This window comes from Ascaphus truei, chromosome 2 (assembly GCF_040206685.1).
Source record: "Ascaphus truei isolate aAscTru1 chromosome 2, aAscTru1.hap1, whole genome shotgun sequence".
In the NCBI taxonomy this organism is placed as follows: Eukaryota; Metazoa; Chordata; class Amphibia; order Anura; family Ascaphidae; genus Ascaphus; species Ascaphus truei.
Genome location: NC_134484.1, coordinates 257,751,967 through 257,773,366, shown reverse-complemented (window position 1 = coordinate 257,773,366; position 21,400 = coordinate 257,751,967). Strand labels below are relative to the sequence as shown.

The following is a 21,400-nucleotide window of genomic DNA, read 5'->3' as shown; positions in this document are numbered from 1 at the left end:
TTTATTTTTTACTCCCCCATTTTAATCTTTTCTTTCTTATTTCTTTTCTTTTTCCTTTTTGTTTTCATGTTGTTGTAATTTGTTATGTCATTTATATTGCATTTATGTGATTATTATTACTTATGATCATGTTTTTATCTTTGTTGAATGTACACTTGTTATTCTTGGATTCCCGTGGGTGTGACTGTGTGTACCCAAATCCAACCATTAGAGTATCTATGTCCTGCCATCTCCCTTTTTTTGAGATGTTACCTCCCATTTAAAAAATAACAATAATATTGTCTATTAAAAGATCTATCATTTTACCACTATAGCGGCCAAAATTATAGGTCTGCTCAAGAGTTGTGGATTTGAATGAATTGGTCATTCTAGTCCTCTGATTGGCTTGTAATTTGAGAACGAACAGCCAATGATAGCAGTTGGTGGGATACAAAAGGACCCCACACGGGTGCCCAAGATAATGCCTGATGAAGTATATTTACTATACGAAACGTGTCGCGAGTGAACTGTGCAACTAGCTTCCCTATTCCATCTTTGGGGGGCAGTTTACACCATTGTGTACCCTTCTGTTCACGATTTTCTTTTGTAACCGGCATACACAGACGCCTACAGGGGGCTTTGCTTCCACACATGCACATTAGCTTTGGATACCACGCCACTACCTGCATACATGCGGAGGCGATTTCTGCAGCAAGTGCTATAGAGTGAGTCCCAGCACGCGGGATGTCAACATAAACGGAACTGAAATTGTCCCCCTGTCAGACTGATGATGATGCCGATCTGTTGAACATTTTGTTGACCTGGATACTCATTTATTCTTACTTACATGTAAGTTATTTTATTGCCGTATTGTTTAATACATTTACAATTTTTCCTTACCTTGGTGCGCTTTTTTTCTTGGTCATTCTGTTCGCCGGCGGGGTCTTCCACCGGAGTTCGTTTTTTGGAGTGAGGGGATACACTTCAAGCCATTGGAGCAGCAAGAGGAGGGAGAAGAATTCATTTCTGCAACACTAGGAAGCAAGAGCGCGGACTGAACTTTCTTTGACAGGTGTTAAATAATCCCTGAATGTTAGTGATGTAAGAGTGTGTGTGTATGTGTGTGTGTGTGTGTGTGTGTGTGTATGCATGTAAATATAAATTGGTAAAGAGCCCACCGTGTATACAGTGCTTTACAAAAGGTGTGTGTGGAGTGGGAGTGTATATCGATGGTGTGGGTAGGTGTGGAAATGTAAGAGGCTGTAGCATTACTAAAAATGTGTGTAGATACTATGTGGTCCCTATTGGTATATATGGAAGGAATTACAGAGTATTTGTATGTATAAGAGACAGCTGTGTGTTCATACAGTATATATATAAATATATAAATATATATATATATATATATATATATATAAATATATATATATATATATATATATATATATATATATATATATATATATATATATATATACCATAATACTGAGTTAAGTTATGGTGAGTAAAAAAAGTGACAAAAACCCTCCACAGGAAAGCAAATATGCAAATACAACTGTATGCTCATCTGCATGTCTTAGGCAGGTCTGCAACCCCACCTTTCCCCATCATCACCCAGCATACAGCACTTCCACTGCAGCAAGGGATTCTGGGAAATGACATGCAAATGAGCACACTGTGTCACTTTTTGCCTCAAAAACCATTTTTAACATGGTTCCCTATAGGCTTAAGCATATATATATATATATATATATATATATATATATATCTATATATATATATATATATATATATATATATATATTGGTCGACAAATCACAAAAAAATCTACTCGCCACCGAGTACCACACGTGTGCTGCTTGGGCCAATAGGAATTCGCCACGATGTTAAATCCACTCGCCCAGGGCGTGCAAATGTATAGGTTAGTCGAACACTGTATATGTATATATATATATATATATATATATATATATATATATATATATATATATATATATATATATATATATATATATAGAGCAGTATGTACATGGCCTTATATATTTATATATTGTTTTCATTAAACATTGCATAATTATGCATTTCTTAAGAAATCAATAATCTGGCATGATATACTGTTCACAGGAAAAAGCACCAACTAACATTAGTTATATTGATTATTTCTGTGTAACTCATATATGGAATCATTAAGAAAATATTCTTGTTTATTGTAGGATACATAGATACCCGAGTATATTTATCATGATGTGACAACACATCGTATTACTCTATTTAAACTGCTATTCAACAAATATCAACCAGGGTTAATAATTAATTTTCATAATAGAAAAATCATACACCATCATACAAAGTTTCTGCACAGATTTATGTACTGACAAAGATAGATAGCTTTCTGAATAATTAACATGTCTATGAGCCTTCCTGAAAATAACTCTACAATTTTCTTTAGAACATATGCTACGAGGCTAAAGTCAAGAGATTTAGGCATGCCATCATAAAATATTAAAATCTGATATAGATGCATATGTGTACCTATCAAGTTCCTTCAAGAGATTAAAGGATTTAATGGTTGTAAAGTAATATAATTTTGAATAGTGCTATTTTGTTATTTATATGCTGTGTTTTAATACAAACAATGCATTTCTATATTTAATATATATATACACTGGACACTGGACTAACACGGCTATTTCCGTGTGTGTGTGTGTGTGTGTGTATATGTATATGTGTATATATATATATATATATATATATATATATATATATAATGGAAATAGCTGTTTAGTCAATTTATGTCATAGGACAAGCTTTCGAGAGTTCTCCTCTCCTTACAACCCAGGAGTTGGTACTGTATCTTCTACATGCTTCCCAAAATCCACAAACCAGGAAACCCCGGCAGACCAATTATAACAGGTATGGATACACTCACTGAACAAATATCAGGCTTAGTGGAGAATATCCTCAAACCTTTTGTCACAAGCACCAAAAGCTTCATACAAGATACCACATATTTCTCAATAAACTTAACAACATCAACCAACTACCATCCAACACACTGCTAGCTACCATGGATGTAGAATCCTTTTACGCAACATCCCCCACGAGGATGGTATTGAGGCATGCTTGCAATTCCTTCAAAACAACATCTCCCGTGGATCAGAAATACAGCGCTGATGTAATTACCAAACTGATAGAATACTGTACATCCTCACACACAACTACTTCAGCTTCAACAAGGAAATGTACCTACAACTAATAGGGACTGCAATGGGTAACAAGATAGCACCGCAATATGCCAATCTTCTCAAGGCAAATCGTGAACAAAGATTCCTAACTACATGCCCTCACAAACCCTACAATACTACAGATACATTGATAACCTGTTTATAATATGGACAGAGGGTGAAGGAAACTTAAAACAATTCCACAAGACCCTGAACTCATTCCATCCATCAACTAAACTACAGTATAAATGGATTATTCAACAAACTTAGTAAACTTTCTAGATACAACAGTAACACTGAAAAATGGCTAACTACACATATCTGTATACAAGAAACCAACAGACAGATGCAGTTACCTCCACAACTCCAGCTTCCATCCCCATACAAAAGAAGGTATCATAAACAGCCAGGCAATAAGATACCACTGCATATGCTCTGACACTGAAGACAGAAACAGGCATCTCACAACCCTGACGAATCATTCAGCCAGAAGGGATACAAGCCAAAGACTATTGTCCAAGCTATTACACCTACAGTACACTAAAAGCCCCACGAGAAAACCTGCTACAATACAGACAGAAAGAACCTACCACACACACCACTAGTGGCCACATACAACCCTACCCTAGAGGGAATATGAAAAATAATAAAAAATAATCAAAGATCTGCAACCCATGCTGGCAGAGGATGTGACATTAAAATACATTTGTCCTAAACCTCCCATTCTTGCGTTCCGGTAACCACCAAACCTCAAACAGAAATTAGTCCATAGAAAACTTCATAACGAACTTAAAGACACTGATAATGGCACAAAACCGTGCAACAACACACTGTAAGGAATCTGGGAACACGTCCTTTGTGACGTGTTCCCTCCTTACCTGTCGCCGTACAGACCACCGCTCTGGCACCAGTGCGTGCGCGCACCCCGCTCTGCTTACAGAGCGCACGTGCAGCTCTTCTAGGTTGCACAGAACTTAGCTCCGCCCCCTCAGACGCGCCGCGCTTCGGGGTCCTGTTTTGCTCGTGGGCAGCGCAATCGTTACACATACGTTGCAAACTCTGCAAACATATTTGCCAAGATCCCACAGCCAGTCACAACCATGGAACACTCAATGTTAAAAGATCATTCTGCTGCACATCCAGGAATGTAGTTTATATGCTTCAATGCAACAAATGTGACCAAGGATGCTACATTGGGGAAACCAGCCAAAAACTTAAAGACAGAATGAATATGTACAGACACTCTATACTCCACCATGAAAAAGGAAGATACTGCTCACCAGTGGGACATCATTTCACAGCCAGATCATTACATAAATGGAATGTTTAAATGCACCCAAGAACAGAAAACATTTGAACTCAGAATGATAAGACTCTTTGACACCAAAACAAGAGGACTAAATGCGGATACAGGGTTTCTCACACACTATCACAATTATTTTTAATTATCCTGCCTGCCTGCCTCTCTGCCAATGTTCTTATCCACAACTCCCCCCACAGCATCTGCTTTCCGCTTTCCGCTCCATGCTGTTACTTGTCACCATTTTATTATCCTTCCAATTTCTTTAAACATCCCTTTATCACCCCACCTTATCTAAATCTGTTTGTTCTGCTTTCCAAATCTCTGTTTTAGCCATAGATTCCTTTGTAAACCAGTATTGCCGACCTGAGGAAGAGAGGAGAACTCTCGAAAGCTTGTCCTATGACATCAATTGTTAGTCCAAATAAAAAATATATCACCTAATACTGAAGAACTAATTTATTCTGCAATATATATATATATATCAAAATGAATAGACGATACCGTTCTGTGGCTAACGAAATGCTTTTATTTGTGTCAGCTTTCGAGATATACTGATCTCTTCTTCCGCCAATGGTACATTGAATAAAGCAGGCAAGGGTTTAATTAAAACAGTGCATATAAGAATGTTATCTGTGACTGAAAGGAGCAGTGGTCATAATTAACACCACAGACTACCTGCGGAAAGCGCACAGACAACTCTCTGATGCAATGTATTACACCAAACTGCAGGAGGATCCAACAAAAAAATACATGACAACTCAACAGGATCATTAAAACACTCCCGATCCACACAAGAGAACACATTCTGGACCTGATACCAGCTAACCCAAAACTTGGAACATTCTACATGCTCCCTAAAATTCACAAAGATGGTAACCCTGGGCACCCTATTATCTCTGGATCTGGCACACTGACTGAGAATATTTCTGGCTGGGTGGAAGGCATTCTAAAACCACTTGTCAGGAACACACCCAGCTATATCGAGGACACCACTGACCTGCTTAACTAACTTAATGCCATTGGCCCCCTCCCAACAGGAACACTAATAGCAACCATAGATGTAGAATCACTTTACATTAACATCCCCCCACAAAGATGGGATTTCAGCCTGCAGATACTTTTTGGGACCGCAGGAGCCACTCACAGAGACAGTGATTAAATGCATCGAAATTATTCTGACCCAGAATAACCTACCACACTAGGTTTCTTACAGTGTGTTGTTGCATGGTTTTGTGCCATTATCAGTGTCTTTAAGTTCGTTATGAAGTTTTCTATTGATTAATTTCTGTTTGAGGTTTGGTGGTTACCGGAACGCAAGAATGGGAGGTTTAGGAAAGATTTATTTTAATGTCACATCCTCTGCCAGCATGGGTTGCAGATATTTGATTATTTTTATTATTTTTCATATTCCCTCTAGGGTAGGGTTGTATGTGTCCACTAGTGGTATGTGTGTGGTAGGTTCTTTCTACGTGAAGTAGTTACTTCACGTTTCGAAACGACACGTATCTCCAGACTACCGGGACCGCTATGGGCACTCGAATGGCGCCACTGTTTGCCAATCTGTTCTGCGCAAAACTTGAAAGTGACTTTCTTTCCACCTGTCACTTGAAACCCTTTACATACCTTCACTACATCGATGACATCCTCCTGATTTGGACCTCTGTGAACAGGACCGCCTACAGTTCCATGAGAACTTCAATACTTTCCACTGACCATCAATCTCAAACTCACCCATTCCCCATACGAAGAATACTTCCTAGACACCACCATTACTATAAAGAACAACCAACTGCAGACTTCTGTATACCACAAACCTACAGAAAGAACCAGCTATTTGAGGGACCACAGCTTCCACCCGACACACACTAAGCATGCAACCATCTACTGTCAAGCGATACAACCAGATTTGCTCTGACACAGCAGACAGAGGCCAGCGGATTACAGCCTTGAGATCGACTTTCATAAACCGTGGATATAACCACTGAATTGTAGACCAGCAAATCCACAAAGCCACCAGAATACCAAGAAGTGATCTCCTTGAATACAGAAAGAAAGAGACAAGTGAAAAGGGTACCTTTGGTGGTCACATATAACCCACACCTAGATGCCCTACTAAAGATCGCCAGGAACTACAACCCATTCTCCAGAAAGATACAAGACTGCAAAAGGTCTTCCCTGAAATACCCTTATTATCATACAGACAACCTCATGATATCAAGAAAATTATGGTGAGGCATAAAGTATTCAACAGTACAACTGAATGCGGGACAAGACCATGCCAGGACGCAAGATGCAAAACCTGCAACATGCTCCACACTGCGGGCACAATACAAATAACATACAGGAATCTGGAGTACAAAATCAGAGGAAGGTTCACCTGTTCCTCCAGCAATGTCGTGTACCTCATCATGTGCATGAAATGCCCAGGGGGCTGCTACTACATATGTGAGATGGTACAGGGGCTAAACAAAAGGATGAACATGCATCGCCACAGCATCACACGCGGAACAAGAGACAGTCCTGCCGGCGAACATTTCTCTGACTCTGGCCACAAGATGAAAGATCTAAAGGTAGCCATACTCAAGGTAATCTTAGAACACCGAAAGATAGATGGTTGCATGAATACAAATTTATGCAACTGTCCGGGACACTTAGCGATGGCCTAAACAGAGACCGAATTTTTATGAGTCACTATTGACATGAGAGAACTCTCTTCCCACGAGTGCTAAAGGCCATGTCTATACACACTGCGCTGTATGTTTGTCCACACAGCTATCGTTTACACATACAAATACTCTATGTAATTCCATCCCTATATACCAATAGGGATCACAGTATCTACACACACTTTTAGTAATGCTACAGCCTCTTACATTTCCACACCTACCCACACCATGGATATATACTCTCACTCCACACACACCTTTTGTAAAGCGCTGTATACACTGTGGCATATCCTATAGCACAATCAATGTTGGGCTGTCACTCACTTGGAAACCGCTTCCAGACTGCTTCCAATAGCGTGTGCTCCCAGGCCGGGTCAGGTACACAGAATAAAGATTTACAATCACAGAAAAATTGGAAAAAAGCCGGTGCACTGCTCATTCACAAAAGGAGATGGGATATCATGAACAAAAAGGTTTATTAATTAAAAAACATCAGACAAAAAAGTACTGACAGACACTCTTACGCGTTTCACACGCAGGGTGCTTTATCAAAGAGTAACAAGTGTTCACTGTGTGCTCTCTGATATAGCACCTCCCCTGAACTCCAACCGAAAAAGAACCAATCCGGTGAGTAATATGTTGTCTATATACTGTATAAAATGTGTTTTTCTATTAATTATATATGTGATATTAATAATTATTAATTATTATTATTGTTATTATATATTTAGATATTACATTTAGTACTGTTAGGTTAAAACTTTATCTAAGTATATTAGTTTCTAAGTTCTTTGCTAGATTGGTTTTAGATGTGTATATCAATGCTTAGTTATGATCATATTGTACTATTTTCAATAGCTATGATGCCTTTCATTGCTTACTAGATGTAAGGATTCGCCATCCTGGTGGCTGGAGACCGTCTCCTCACCTGAAAGTTCCTGCTGCGACGGACACCCAGGAGGCGCAGTCTCATGGCTACATTGCACACGCGCGTGCGGATCTTGCGTGGCCTGTCTGCCCGCCCGCGGACTTCACCTCCCCACCCTGCTCTGGCGCGACGGGTGCGCTCATCCAGGCTCCCCTCTGACTCACACCCCAGTCTCTGCCCCCCCCCGGTGACGGACAGGACCGGCGTGGGAGTGACTTGCGCTCCAGTCTCCGCCCCTTGATCTCAGTGACAAGCGCGGGTCGGCGCAATAGTAAGATAGCGGGTTTTAAGATAGTGAATCCTTTTAATGCATTCATCCTTTCGCACAATGTTTTTCTTTTGGTTTGAAGCTTATTGAAATGTAAATGTATTAAATAATTATTCCATATACACTTATAGCAGGTTTAATTATTCCCTTTTGGTGGGATATACAGTAGTGGAACACGTGATATTGTGCCAGGCGGCCAGTGAATGCCATGGAAACTACTGTATTTGATATTTGATATTCTACATTATAATGGGATATGTTGTGTTTTCTGAGAAAACAATGAAGGCTCAACAGACATGAACTCTGCGGCACTCAAATCATGTTTCAAGGAGTTACTTTAGATTGATATTTGCACCTGTTTTATTATTGCAGACTGAAAAAAAGTGCACTTTGTTAATCCCTTCACCAAATTGAGTTAACCCCTGAAACTTTGTGCACTTCTCCCCTCTGTAATAGTAAAACAGCGGAACATGGGACAATCTGACTCATATAAATATTATTTGATTCAGGCAGAGCACATATTCTGTTGGTGTTAGGATTCCCAAAGGCTCTGGACCAGCACTTCAAATAATTTCTATAACCCCATATACTGAGCAATGAAGCCTGCTACATCTCTACATATTATCACCTTACATATTATCATTATACATTACCCAATGTTCAGTGTACAAGTGCAATATTCATTAGAGGAAAATGTGACAAATAAGGAAAATATAAAGCCTATAATTTTGTTTTTGAACAAACGCATTTTTTTGTGGATCACCTTTACTTATTTCCACTTTATCTCATATTACTGTAAATAAATGTTTTTTTATGCTGTGTTGACATTCACATTGCTAACTTGATAATTGATATAATCAATTTCTTAATAAATACACAGCACATACACATAACTGTGACTCCTCTCTCAGGCAGAACTGTACAAACATATATTTAATTTAGATTATGTTGAAGAGGGCAAGTGTCATCATACAGAGAAAGAGACATGTTATATTTAGAAGAGGTCATGCTCTGAAGCTGGAGGGTGGCAGGCGAGAAAGAAATTTGAGGAAGTATTTCTTCAATGGTGGTGGATTCATAAAATAGCCTCCCAACAGCAGTAGTAGGGGCTATGACATACAGTTGTAGTAGGCATTATGCACCCCTTGGAACTGCCCAGTGAATGCAATAATGCATTAGTCCTGCCATTTTCCATGAGCGGCTAATTCAGACACAATAGTGTCTGCACCAGTTTGTGCACTGCATGTCCCACATCAATGTCTGCTAAATCTGTAGAGAGACACACGGCTATTCCAAATACTGAGGAAAGCCAAGAATTAAAAGTTTCTGAGGTTTTACAGCAGATAGGAAATGGGCAGACTAGGTGGACCAAGTGGTCCTTATCTTCTGTAACATTTTATGTTTATAAACAGTCAGAAAACTTTCACCTTCTTTAATATGTAAGGGTACTTGATCTTAAAATGAAGAATTGCCAAAGTACTACATAGAGATTACTTACTACTCTTAATTTTCATGAATACGTTTGTTTTTATCTTGACAACACATCTCTAGGAATGTAGCCACCACCATCTCTGAAGATGATAGATGAAATAGTTGTATACATGTATTTGTACATGTGTACAGAATAAATATTCTACTAATTAATAGAAGTACAGCAGATTACACTTTGATGAATTTGGAGCATAACTAGATAATGTTTCACATCCCTGGGGTTCTTTGGCTGCTTGCCTCTGAATCCATATACAGTAAATACAAATATAGGATGAAAATTTCACTCAACTAAATTTAACATACTGTACAGTAGGCTAAACTTGATGGACATGTCTTTTTCAATGTTATCTACTGCAGCATGTAACGATGTAACTAACGTCCAAAAAATATTGATTTGCACATCAAATCTAATTATTTGAATAGGGAGAAGGAGTGGCTCAGTGAGTAAAGACACTGTCTGACACTGAGCTTGATAGCAGGTGGAACGTGGTTCAATTCCTGGTGTCAGCTCCTTGTGATCTTGGGCAAGTCACTTTAGCTCCCTGTGCCTCAGGCACCACAAAAACATAGATTGTAAGCTCCACAGGGCAGGGACTGTGTCTGTAAAATATCTCTGTAAAGCGCGCCATAAAACTAGCAGCGCTATACAAGAACATGCTATTATTATAATTAATAGACCCCACTGAGGCTTTTGTATATGGCATTGAAGGATGCCATCTCATGGGTACATTTTTTCTAGTGTAAAAAGTGATTGCAGTCTTTGTTTTTTTCAGTCATGGCACAGTTTCTGATGTCAAAATCAACTATTACTCTGACTACAACACGTGAAAAGCAGACACTTTGTGAGGTCGTACTAAATGTAATGCTTTTATCAGATTCTCACATTTGATGATTAGTAACTTTTGTCTGGGTGAAACACTATGCCCTTGCTATCATGCGTTAACACTGAATGTCACCTCATTGCTTAATCTAACACATCCATAGCAGAAGACTACAGAAAATGTCCCGCTTTTGAGGAACTGGAAAGAAATTCATGTATTGTTCCATTACAGTACTTTGGGTGCGCCACTAGCTACCTTTTGGGAGGTTTGCCAAGCTTTAGCTTTATTAACACTGTTCATATTGCAAGAGATAAAGGTTCCTCTGTCTACCACAGTAAGATAGAAATAAAATCATTCTCTCATTCAATATTCATCTTCATCAAGAAAACAAGAAATGACTGCTCTGGAAAGCTTTAAAAATAATCCTGTTTTAATGTATTTTTATGACAGTAAAAATGCATGTTGGAGCTTATGTGTGTGTGCAAACAATGTACATCAAACAGGATTTTATCCTGAGAGAAGAGAAGCTTTCAAATCCGGGTACCTGAAATTTTTATCAATAAATGAGGAGCTAATTGGAGCATTGACAATGCAAAGCACAAAGGAATAGAAATAATTAATTGACATCAGCACAGAAAAGCTGCTTCAATGTCATTTTTTCCCCGGTTATTATCATGTAGGGTGTAGCCAGTGTAGTAACCTATTATATCAATATGTAATCCCTCATTCAATGCCAAAGGGACTAACAGCTTCAATAGCTTTGCAGTGAGTTGTTCATTCCACAGGCAGGAAGAGCTATGCCAAAGACTAACCAAAGTACTTAATAGTACTTTTGAATCTAAAATGTTATTCCTAATGAGTTAAAGATTACATGTATCATCCCTCCGAAGAAGTCACATGAAATAAAAATTTAACAAAAAAAAAATACCTTTTCTATTTTCTATAGTGGTCAAAATCCATTCGCAAAATGTTATTGTCACAGGAGACAAGAACTAATACCAGGAATCAATATTGCCAGACAGAAACAAAAGAGTTTATAAAATTAATTTATTGGAAAACAGTATCCACAAAAACACAGATACACAACACACATACCCAGCTGGGGGAAACTGGGGATATCCTGCAGGGCTAGTCGCAGGGACTCCCTATAGAGATTTTCCTTGTTATCCTCCACTGCAGCGCTTACAGGAACTGGTCTTGGACCTGACCAGACTGGACCTCATGCCTGGAACCGGTACAGGATCCTCTCAGCCAAGGGAGAGAGCTGACAGACAAAGCTCAGCTGAAGCTGGAACTGAAGCTAGCTAGGGGTCTCCGTCCCTACCTGTTTATACCCGTAACCCACCATATTGCAACATTCGGGGCCAGGTGCTGCCTACGTGCCCAGCCCCTGATTGGTGGGTGGAAATGCAACATTAAAAAGAAACATAAACAGAGGACAGGGAAAGGTCACAGACAGCTTTGCAACTTTCCAACTGCACATAAAGTTAACCCCTGGTCCCTGCACTGCTGAATCAGACATGTTATTGATATAATACACATATAACATACAGTAATACACTGTATTATTGACAGGTAGGGTTAATGGCAGGCTTGATCTGCATTAACAGCAGCCATATTTACCCTTACCATCACAGTTATGATTACTTAATCCTCCAAATGTGTCAGTTGTCACCAAAATATTGGCAGAAAGTGATCAAAACAGGGTGGGTGTGCCCTATTTATAGTTCCAGTATTACACAAATCTAGCATTTGAAGTGAATTTTGCAAATTAGCATTATAAACAAAATGTATTTCACACTGATTTAACCCTTTAAGTACTGGAGAGGCCGTGGTCCCTCCAGCACAACACAGTGACAATTTTGAAAGCGGTTATGTGATCAGCACGACTCTAACCCCAAAACGAAAGAGGAGGGCTCCTCTTCCATTTCCCTGCAGAGCAGATTGTGTCCTGGGCTCCCTGGGGACACAGGACACAAAGCTGCACAAAATCCCTCTTTGTGCATGATGTAGCTACTAATGTACGTCATGGGGCCCCTGGAGTGCCAAACCCCATGACATAGTAACTAAATTTTGAGACTTAGAAAGGGTTAATGCCTGGCAAATCACTTGTCATGTCTGACTCAGTCGTGCCTTATTTCACTTCTCAAAAAGGATTTGCAACATCATGATGCGAAAGCTTTTTACATCTCTACTCATCATCCTCAGTCATTTTTTTAACGGGGGGGGGGGTGGAGGAGGTGGGGGGGTGGAGGGGGGAGGGGGGAAATGGTAGCAACTTTATAACAGGTTTATAAAAATCACATCTGTAACTTAAAGAGGGTAGAGACACAAGAAAGTGAAGACGCCGCTTAATGATAATAGACTGTTTTGATTGAAAATGAACAGACATAGTAATACTATCATGTAATACTATCCTGTAGCATACTGCTGCGGCACATCTGAGACTAACACATCGCCGGTTTTTCCATGGCTTTTTCCTGGAATGCGACGCACTTCACCTGGCACATGCCGCGTTCATTTTGCGTTCCCAGCAATGGGTCATGCGCGGCTGACGCGCGGTTGATGCGTTTATTGAGAATGGTTCGGATTTAATAGGTTGCAATTCTTCGCGTGTCCGCCAGATGGCAGATATTCATGAATTGTAATGCGCATGCGCTTCAGTAATGTGTTTCGTTTAAAAAAGATACCACAGTGTGCTATTGTAACTTGGCCTTGAGACTGAAGGAAGAGGTTGCAAAAATGTATCAATTTAGGCTTTTCATATTAAAGAAAGATGAAGACCAGTTTCGGTTACAGTATTCTCCAGAGACCCACCCGCCATGAGTGTTCAAGTGCAGCCCGCTTTCCAAAAACCCGACAGAAGTTACGCGTATTTGAAATGGGCCGCGATTAATGCAACAGAGGATAAGATGGCAACAGTTGTTCAAATTTATCAGTATTTTGTCGAAAACTATGACTTTTACAAATTTTCGAGGGCTCCTCATAGGTGGAAGCGTGCAATAAGGAAAAGGTTATGTAGCGATCCCTGTTTTTATCGTATTGAGCCACAATTTGTTGGAGGGTATTGGTGTGTATCACCGGCTTTTTCCTGTATCTATGATCATGAAGACGGCAAAAAGCAAAGGGTCGTGTTAAAACCAACTAAGAAACGACAGTCGCTGCCAAGCAATGCACCAGCACCGGCTTCCAATGACGGTCCCGCCGTCAGTGACAACCCTGAGCCTGAGCCGGATTTCGCGTGCAGTTTCGATCAAGCTTGCATGTACCTAAGCAATTTCCAGCCTCATCAGCTGACTACAGGTGGACTAGTCCCACTGCAAACTATCGACGTGGATGATCAAGAATGCTGGACTGGCAGTGGACCGGCGCCGGCGCCAGCTGAATGGGAAATTCTATGGTGAGTATTGTTGCCGTATTATTTTCTATGTTTTTTTTATTTTGACAATACAGTATCAATATCGGTGCAATTCAAAAGTCAAGCGATTCTCCTGTAAGCAATATTATTGGCTGAGCGGCTTCTACAGTACTGTACTGCAGATACTGAACTACTGTATTGGTGGAATGCTAGGCGCATGCGCATTGGAACCTTCTTGAAACGCATACAGTATGCGTGTCATTACATCGATGGTAGGCGCATGCGCATGTGAACAGGAGACGCCCCCTGAGAAAATTATTGGTGGGACTGGCTGGGAACTTCTTTAGGGGGCTGACCATTACAGTAAAACCTTTATTTTTGTTTTTCCTCAGAAAAGAAAACGGCTAATGAAGGGATTTCGATGGATAATATCGCTTTGTGTAACAATGCCTGCTGAATCGGATTTAAAAAAACACCTACCGGAGTCTACAGTTTAGCGGACATAGTTATTGATTAGGATAGTATACTGTAATACTGTACCTGAAACAGTATGCTGATGTTTTCCGGCCGTACAGTATACTGTACAATACTTTTTTATATACAGTACAGTATACTGTGTAATAAACCCGAAAAAATTAAAACTATGCATTTATTCTACATGTATCACATACATTATGTGTCTTCTACAGTATACAGTGCCAGTACATACAGTACAGTAGAGTTTGTGTCTTTTTTTTTTTTTAATACTCTTATACTGAGCATGCCTACAGTATACAGTGCAGTATGCCTCGACATTCTAGAAACACTGTATTTTGTTACAGTAGCAAAGGAGCAAATGGAACAATGTAAAACAAATCAACATGTTCTTTTATTGGTGGAGTAAGTACAAAAACATTTATTTACAAATACTGTACAATGTAGAAACATTTTAAGTGCACAGCAATTCAAAACATCAACAGGTGTATGGTTTACTGCTACATTTGTGAAAACATTTATGTCAGTCAGTATGGTTTACAGTCACATGTTTTAAAAACAAATTCTTTATTCATAAAAAAAGCTAAATGCAACATCTCCTTTATTAAAGAACGGCAAGTCAAAACATATACTGTACAGTGGGATGGTGTGCAAAACAGTCTGCACCAGAACAGTCCTTGAGGGCCGCAAACAGGGCGGGTTTTCAGGGTAACCTTTGAAAACCGTGCCTGTTTGCGGCCCCCAGGGACTGGAATTGTGCAGGTCCTGTGTGTGTGTACAGCAAGTTAAAACATTTCTGTATAAATACAAGTAAAAAAACACACAACAACATCTCCTTTATTTAAGTACAGCAGGTCAAATCATGTAGAGTACAATACAGTTCAGCACAACAGTATGGTCTTACAGAAAGTCCTCCACATTGTCTGTCCATGGCCGATTCCTTGCATGGCGCAAAATGTCAATAATGCAGTCTCGAACGCCTTTCATTACAGGATCTGTAATTGGATAAAAGCACCGCATTTCATCCAGAATGTTCTTTCTTAAATTGGCAGGAAGCGCCTTTTTAACGCGATTTCCTTCATAGTTCACTTTAAAGGCCCAGTCACAGTACAACGAGAAGGGAACATGGTGCTTAAAAAGTAACAAGGCATACTTGTGGGGTGCAACAGCACACTTCACCCTATACTTCTCCCTGAGCGCCGGTGGCAGATCGCACAGGGTGATGTCGGGCACCGTATCGATGCGAGCGAATGTAGGTCTTTTGGGAGCGGGTGTGCTTGAGGCGACGGGCGATGGTAGGTGTTCTGGGAGGAAGCTTTCCTCTGGTCTTGGTCGCCGTGTTCTTTCCTGGTGTGGTCTTGACGGGGTTGTCATGTCCTCCTCAACGGCATACATCTACACTACATCTTCTGGTGGAGGGGGTGCGCTTGGTGATGGAAGGGGGTCGAAGGTCCCATTCATCACATCCATGTCACCCCCCTGCTCCAGCGTCGGGGAAACAGGGGCATTAACACCAAGCAAATAATGTATGCCCGCTATGTCAGCCTCTATCTTCTCCATCCGTCGATCCATCCGTTGATCCATTTGTAGCATCCGTTGCTCCACATTTAGCATTGTCTCCAGAAGCAGATCTATCTTTGCTAGCACAATAGAATTCCCGGGGAGATCCACAGTTATCCCATTCAGCATCCGGTCTAACGAGCTGCTTCTTGTGCATGGCGTGTGAACATCTGGGGGGATGGGTGCAACAGAGGATGAGATGGGGGTTCCATGGAGAGAAGCGGCAGCGACGTCGAAGAAGAGTGGAGGAGGTGACCTGTGGATATCCGGTAGAGGAGAAGCGGCAGCGTCGTCGAAGAGGGATGGAGAAAGTGAGCTTTGGATTTCCGGGCGAGAAGCAGAGTCATCTAAGAGCAAAGGAGAAAGTGACCCGTGGGTTTCAGAGGCAGCGTCGTCGGATAGAACTGGAGAAGATGACCTGTGGGTTTCCGTGAGGGTGGTGGCAGTGTCAAGGACGAGGGGTGGAGAAGACGGGCTGAAGACAGCGGCGGCAGAGTCGTCGAAGCGTATTTGAGGAAGTGGTCTGCGGGTTCGATGGGTTGGCTGCCAATCGTTTTGCGTTGAGAGTACATCACCGTATATCTACTTGACATAATAAGGCTGACGTCTATGAAAACCCTTAGCCTTTGGGGTCAGCAGAAGGTTTTCTTTATTGGCCTTAGCCTGTCGCTTTTGCCTTGGCGTGGAAACGGCAACCGCCTTTCGCTTTTTCTGCTTGACAGGCACGACAGAGGCGAGTGGGTTCCTGCATCCGTAGAATCGGGGTTGCTCCATGGAAGCAGGTGGCACAATGCAGTATCTGGACAAGGGCAAGTTCAGATAAAGATCATCGAGTGGTGGGCTATGCAAAGTGTGTAACCTTTCATGCATGGCGATCAGGTACAGGTGTTGAAAGTGGGCGTACTCTAATGTGAGTCATTACCGTATAAATACACCATCCATTTTGTGAATTCACTGCACATTGAATACACATCGACTAAACATCGAATATACATTTTTGTGTTTGTATTTCTTTCTACTCGCAGCAATGGTTGTTAAAAAGATTTCCAAGGAGCTCAGCATGCGAATTAAGGACATGTACACGAGCGGACACCGAATTGCTGCTCTCCAACGCTGGTTAGCTACTTCTGGCATCGTTGTGCCAGCAACCACCGTGAGCTATCATGCACATGGAAAAAACAGAGACCGCAAAAGGGCACCAAGGGTTATTAACGCGTACATATATTTATACAACATAAAAAAAAATTTAATTTTAATTTAAATCTAATATTTTTGTTATTTCTGTTGATTTATATTACAACAGTATGTATATTTTGTATATTTATATTTATATCCGTACAGTATATATATTTTGTATATTTATATTTATATTACAACAGTGTATATATTTTGTATATTTATATTTATATTACAACAGTGTATATATTTTGTATATTTATATTACAACAGTGTATATATTTTGTATATTTATATTTATATTACAACAGTGTATATATTTTGTATATTTATATTTATATTACAACAGTATATATTTTGTATATTTATATTTATATTTCAACAGTTTTATATTGCTGCATACTATATTAATAGAACAATATATTGTATCCTCTTGATCTACTGTCTCTAATTTTTTTACTTACCGGAATGTTTTTCTTTACATTGTAGGGAGACAACTCTTCTGGTGGAAAAATAAGTGAGAAGAATGATGAGAGGAGTGCATTAAGGGTCAAATACACTCTGCAGGAAAATCACAATCTCGCTGTATCCGAGACCAGCATAAAGAAGATGAGATGCAGCATTGGATGGAAATATGGACGTGTGAGGTTAGTACTGGACAGTACAGGAGGTAAAAGTGTTGTTTAGCAAACTGTACTGCACTGTGCCGCTAAAATTATTTATTCCTTGTCATTACAGAGCGTACCCCATGATACGGGACGCAAAAAAAATTAAAAGAGTGGTCCAGGCCCAGGCATGGATCGACAGTGGGGAGACTTTCCAGGATTGCATCTTCACTGATGAGTCTACTGTGTCGCTGGAGAGATTCGCAAGCTTTGCATTCCACAAAAAAGGCCGCATGTATTTGAAGCCGCGGCCAAAACACCCTGTGAAGCTGCATGTGTGGGGTGCCATCTCTAGGCGTGGACCAGGATGCATTGTCATCTTTGAAGGTAAAATATATCAAATATAATATAGCCTTATGCACTGTACTTTACTAGTGTAACCTTACTGTATGCACTGTACTGTACTATTGTGCAGTTTTTTGAGCACTTTCCTTTTCTTGCTATAGGAATAATGAATAAAGCTTTCTTCCAAGACAATATTGTCCCTGAGACAATACATCACACGCGAGTTCCCGAATGGTCACCGCTTCTACCTGGACAACGATCCGAAGCACACCGCGTCAACAGCGCATATCCTTAAGCGCGGTATCAACTGGGTGAAGACGCCAGCTGAGTAAGTGCAGTAGACGTGTCTCATTTTCCCCCCCAGTTTTTACTGTTTACTGTATCTCTCAAACTAATTGTCCTTTTTTTCCAATGACAGATCGCCAGACTTCAATCCGATCGAAATGGTCTGGCATCAACTGAAGGACCATATCCGGAAAGTGGCGAAACCCTCCAAAAAGGGTTGTTGAAAGGCATAATGAGTTTTTGGAACGATGTACTCACCGTGGAACGCTGCAATAAATATATAGACCATATTGCCACTGTGTTGCCCATTGTCATCGCGCGTAATGGGCAAGCATCAGGAAAGTAGTACTGTGCAGTAGTATTGTAAGTACAGTATGATACAGGTAAGTATGGCACAGATTTTTTCTTTCCCAATAGTCAGAGTATACAGTACAGTAGTTACAGTTTTTTCTTTACAGAGAGAGCAGCACCAGTCATCAGGTTACATACAGTAGTATTTAACAGTAGTCAGAGTATACAGTAGTTCCAGTATACAGTAGACTAGTATGACAGTAGTACAGTAACTGCCTACTAACTGGTCATTTTTTTTCTTTTCAGAGAAAGCAGCACCAGCCATCTAAAGTAGTACTACATATCACACAATGCCATAATACAGTACGCACATACAGTAACTGCACTAATTTTTGTTTTCTTGTCGTTTCAGGAAAAAAGGGTGGCCTGGGGGGAGGTGGGGTGTTGTGTCCAGTCTAATCTGTTTGTACAGTCAAATGCAATAGAGGGAAAAGGGAGACCAAAAAGCGCACCAGCACAAACGCACAAGCGCACCAGTTCAAAGGTTATAATGACAAGAATATAATGTCCAATATAATGACAATTGTCTTTGAACCTATGCCTTATCATGCAAATATTATGCTAATATGTAAGCTTAAATTGTTCTTTGATGTATCTTGTGGATAATACTTCATATTTTATAATGGTTGTATTTCCCTGGTTCCTATGATTTAGGTACACAATCTGTGTTATGCAGTATGTATGTGTAATATGTCTTTAAATTTACTTTTCTTGCACATTTTTTTAATCATGTCTAGAGGTTTTTATTTTTAACTTTTTTTTGTATATAACTTAGTTGCAACACAGCTAGTTTTTTAATCCACCTTGTTCATGTTTTTCCTTGATATAATAGTACCCTTTATTAAGCATTAGTTTAGTTTAATATAGCTTTATTTCGTTTAAATATGCTTGTCCAGTTAGCAGCAATGTATTTTGTTCTGCTGGAATGGTCAATAAAGCTTTGTTATTGTGTTCCTATGTTTGCCCACATCCAAAATGGCCACACTGCCTTTGGTACTTCCTTTTGCCCTTAGATCGGCACTGAGTCGCTCTGTTATGACGTCATCAGGTTCTGATTTTTGGCGCGAAATGGCCCACAGGTAAGAGGGTATATAATGGATGTTATCACATTGTGTTTTATCCTTGAAAAAGAACGCTGCGACGTTCGAAATGCATTGGATGGGTCTTTTGCCACATTAAAGTGCCCTTTTAATCATTTTTTTGTCCTGGTTTCTTCCTGCTCCGTTTGTGCTGGTGCGCTTTTTGGTCTCCCTTTTCCCTGTATTGCATTGAGTAGCTGCACAGCCTGCCTGCCTGCCCTACCAGGATGTGAGTATTTGCATATTTTTCAGGGGAACCTGCCGATGAGACAGATGGTGAGTGGGTTGCACCACACACCACCTGTCTTCAGGAGGATAGTACCCATTATATGACACAATAGGTACTATATCAATTGTTAGTACCCTGGTACAGTGGTCTGGCTTATTATCATTTTGAGATATACCTGCATTTGAGCGCTTCAGCTATTTTCCATATGTACAGTCAAATGTACAGTATATAAACAGCAGTATTGATGTACACAAAACCTCTCCTCTCTCAATGAACTACTGTACTGTACACGGAATGAGGAACAAGATAACGACGGAAAAAATAATATTACTATGTACAGTATACTGTATATATATATATATATATATATATATATATATATATATATATATATATATATATATATATATACAGTATTCATATATTATACATTACAGTGTATATATATATTATTACATAATATTCTTATAAATGTGCATAATTCATGTTTCTCCATGTTTTACAAATGTTTTCTAAATGTTTATCCAATTTTAATCTGCCAGAAGAACTTAATAAAGACTGCATTATGTATTATTCATGATTATTTTTAAATTTGTATTTTTTTTGTTCCTGATGAAATAAAATAAATATTTATTCACATTCCTGGTAATCATAATCATTGACAACAACCACACCCCCCCCACACCCCTACAGTATAAGAATGAATGACAAAACAACCTGAATCAGTTAATGGTTTTTTTTACTCTCAATTCTCACAATGCTGTGCAAATCAGATTTACATTTCAAATTTGAGAAGGGATTTTCCAAAGCGTTACCATAAACAAAGCCTCTAAGGGTTGGGGGTGTTGGGTGAGTCATGTGCAGTAATCAGCAAGCTCCCAGGCGCAGTGAGGCAATTGACGCTCGGCTAGGGACGGATTAAAAACACAATGACTAACTTCAGAAAATGAATGACTCTATGGAGGTGTCTGTCGAATGACTCTGTGGAGAGGGGGGGGTTAGGTGACTCATGCGCAGTAAGCAGCTAGCTCCCATCTCAAAGAGGCATAGAGTACACGCAGGCGCAGTGAGGTGATTGACGCTCGGCTAGGGATGGATTAAAAACAAAATGACTAACTTCAGAAAATGAATGACTCTGTGGAGGTGTCTGTCGAAAAGAGTTTGTGTGTGCGTGGGGGAGGGATGAAGGATTAGTTGTGCTGCAGTTCAAAGAAATTACATACTGTAGAGTACAGTAATTTCAAAAGGCAGTTCATCA

The 21,400-nt window shown here is 39.9% G+C and overlaps 1 protein-coding gene across 2 annotated transcripts in view; it reads right to left on the bottom strand.

The window, feature by feature from the left end:
* The window catches only part of ADCY2 (adenylate cyclase 2), a 1,451,375-nt gene that overhangs the window by 1,242,989 nt on the left and 186,986 nt on the right, over nt 1–21,400 (bottom strand). The gene's annotated exons all lie outside the window — the stretch shown is intronic.